Here is a 3,905-nt window from a genome sequence, read left to right on the forward strand (position 1 = left end):
TGTCATCTGCATAACGCAGATTGTTAATAGCTCTTCCACCAATCCTGACGCCACACTTCTCCTCATAGAGCCCAGCCTCTCGGATAATCGGTTCTGCATACAGGTAGTAGGTAGTGTTCCTTTTTTATACTTCAGTTGTCAAAACATTCTTTTGAACACAGTTATGTGAAAGACATGTATGCCTTAAAGAGTTTAAATACACAGCACACTATCACGTGTTTACTGTCTGAGTCTCTTTTAAATATAAATATCATCTCTCCCCAAATTCTAGAATTCTTCGGTGCTTTATAGTCTTCTGTCTGGGATGCTTGTTTTATTTTCTTTCCTCCTTGGTATTTTAGTTTTATTGACTATTCCTACCAATTCTCTCTCTCTCTCTCTCTGTCACACACACACACACACACACACACACACACACACACACACGTTATACCAAACAGTACTGTTTTAGTTTTTTTCCTGACTTTTCAAACCTTAGAAGTATGATGAAGGATCAGTTTAGATGATCAACAAGATGAATTGACACATTGACTGTCACCACGGGCTCCAGCACATCAGAGATGGTGAAGATGACACAGAATAGCACAAGATTCAGATCTGCTGTTCAGTGGGTCACTATGAGCCACAATCAACTTGACAGCACTTAACAACAGCATTTTAATTCTTTATCTATGTGGTCATTTCTCAATAAGGTGTGTACATATATTCTCAAAGCCTTAAAAATATTACAAGGTGCTGCTATGCAAGCTGAAATCACAAGGGAACAATTTGATTTTTCCCTTCTATTAGCAAATATGATTTATGTCCACTTTCTCTTATCAGTCATAACTTTGAACTCCACTCTATTTAAAATGCTCCCTCTCAGCTCCAGCCGAATGATTTCCACAAGAATCTGTCTCTCTGCAGGTACCCTTAGGGTGATAAATTAGCAGTCCTAAGAAGTGTCCGCGAGGCTGAGAGCACATTAGCCATTCTATCTGTGTAACTTCTCTTCTCCCTGCCTCCAGAAAGGAGGTGGGGAACCAAGAACCAACACTGATGTCAGAGGAGTCAGGCAATGGATTGCTCCGTGACAAAGCAGCTGGAACAACCACAATTGCAGCCCCTGAGAGCAGCTTATGCCACAGGGTCAGAGGAGTAGCATTTTATGTTCCTTTGTAGAATAAACTGAATATTTTTATAAGAAACAAATCTTCCATCTATGATCCTGTTCCCATTAGTGGGTCAGGGAAAGAGCAAACCAGAGAGACTTAATTTACTTTGGAGACATTGAGTATAAATACTATATTCCCTTGTGAGATGTTCTTGTGCTGTTAGCCTTAATACATGCAAACAAATATGACTTAGTCAAAGTTTTGAAATGCCCACAGACCATACTTCTTCTAACTTGGTGTTCCTTTTCGGCTGGGTGTCAAGAAGATCCAGAAAGTCTGCATCAACACAGCATGTATTTTCACTCCACTCAACTACTCTGCAATCTGTACTTGCTAACCCCACAAATTTGAAAGTTTACCTTACCATTTGCAGGAAGCAGATGGTTTCCATACACTGCCAACCTGTTGTTACCGAAGCATTTTCCAAGAATTGTTTTCCAACCACAGTCACTAGCATAATTAACCTTTCTGTGGTTTGAGTAAACAAGAAAATGGTTACAAAATCTGCATAAAAGAGAAATGCACACTTCAGGATTTTGCCTCAGAGCAAGCTCTGGGACAAATATGATATAGCATGTGCAGCATGATGAAACATGATCCACTTTGGGTACATTTTCTGGTGGCTGCTACTCCTCCCCTCTTTTTCTCCTATGATTCTTCTCCTTTCCTCTCTCCCGTTTCATAGTAGTACACCCTCTAGTCAAATGCTTTCACTTTCCTATTTTTATTAGCAGATATTTGTCTTTCTGAGCCTTGAGATATTTTTAAACAGAACATTAATAGAAAAGGTAGAGAACTCTAGTGACTTAGTGTTAAGGAGTTACAATGCCAACCCCAAGGTGTACAATTAGAATCTACCAGCTGCTCAGCAGAAAAATGAAAATCTCACATGAAATTTACTGCTTCTGAAAACACACAAACACACTGGAAGGTCAGCTATGGGTCCAGTCCAACTCAGTGGCATATGACAAGAAGTAGCAAAAGGTTTTATGTTGTTAAGAGATCTTTATCTAGGATTAAAGGCCTAAAAGTAGTATCCAATGGTGGTTTTCCTATAACCTTCATATAGATTATTTCAGTACCTGTGATTTTACTTCTGCTCCTAGCTTTTTAATCCTTTGTCTATCCTCTTTGTTTCATTATCTGGGATGCACTCTCTCAGTTTCGTTCATGTTTTATTATTCATCTGAGTTTTGTTTTTACTGTTTATTTGAAAACAATTACAGATTCACAGAAACTTGAGTATCAAAAATACAAGGTGGTCTTATAAGCAGTGATAGCATTTTATGGCACTTCTCCACACATATTATTTGTATGGTCTTCATAGCATTTTGACATAAGCAGGGCAGATACTACAATTTCAGAGGTGAAATTATTGAAACTCAGGTGATACAGGCAGAAAGTCAGCTACAGCTGGAATCCAGAGCAAAGCTCAGACTTCTTGTCTCCTGGTATGCAATTTTTTTTTGCTGTTTCATGTCATTATACAGCAAGATGTTTCCCCTTCACAACTGTTAAGTATAAGGAGCTTTGGTGAGTCTATGGGTTGAGCATTTATCTGCTAATCACAAGGTTGGTAGTTTGAGCCTACCAGTCACTCTAAGGGAGAAAAACACAGTAGTTTATTTCCATAAGCCCTTACAGACTTAGAAACCTTATGAGAAAGTTCTTCTGTCCTACAGGATTGCTAGGTATCAGAATCAACTTGATTCCATGGGTCAAAGATAGGGAACACTTTTGTTTGGAACAATCTTGAGATTTACATAGTGGAGAATCTCTGGTGACATTCCTATGTCCAGTGTTGTAGCCATCAGTATCTAGACATTAGAGATACAAATGAGGCCATCTAACCAGCCTGTCTATTCAACAGAATATATACAAAAGATCTCAAAGCCCTCTAGCATGCAAGAATGCAACTGAGTTCTGGCCAAATTCTTAGTCATAAACTCATAGAACGTCTTTGGTTTTAAACTAAAATTGATGTTGTGCTGTTGTTACGTGATATCAAGTCACGTGCAACTCAAAGCAACCGTATGTACAATAGCTCTGGAGCCTTCCCTGTCCTGAGCCAGTCTCACTAACTCTGATACACCTACCCCCAATGCCCTAGTTACTGTATCAATCCAAATCATCAGAGGTCTTCCTCTCCTGCACTGTCCTTCCACCCTTCTGAGCATGATGTTCTTTTCCTGACCACATGCTCAAAATATGTGAGACAGAGATTCAAATTCCTTGCCTCCAAGGAGAAACTTGGTTTCCCCTTCTCTAAGACAGACCTATTTGTTTTCTTAGTAGTCCATGGTACGTTCAAGACCCTTCTCCAGCACCATAACTCAAAGGCATAAATTCTTCTATCTTTCTTAGTTGTTATCCAGCTCTCTGATGCATAGCAAGTAATTGCAAAGACCATGTAAGCTAAAATGAGATGACAGTTTTTAGCTGTTATTCTAGAAATAAATTGAACAACATACCTGGAGCTCTGTGTTCCAGCTTCAAAATATGCCAAACCGGAATAAGAATATAATAGAGTCTATGTCTCATCTTCTTTACTCAAGTAAAAGTGAGAGGAATAAATGGAAAAGTGGACTTAGTATGATATAGTAAACTATCAAGTGCCATGCAAATAGAGTTATTAAGATAATTGTAAAGACTATTTACTTCATGAGAACATTTAAACTTTCTTTCAAGGGGAATGTAAGATTGTAGTCCAAAAGTGAAGAGTGAACAGGTTAATTTTTTATCAAATAGTGT

This window comes from Elephantulus edwardii, unplaced genomic scaffold (genome assembly GCF_000299155.1).
Source record: "Elephantulus edwardii isolate Elephantulus edwardi_28Jun2011 unplaced genomic scaffold, EleEdw1.0 scaffold00005, whole genome shotgun sequence".
Taxonomy (NCBI): domain Eukaryota; kingdom Metazoa; phylum Chordata; class Mammalia; order Macroscelidea; family Macroscelididae; genus Elephantulus; species Elephantulus edwardii.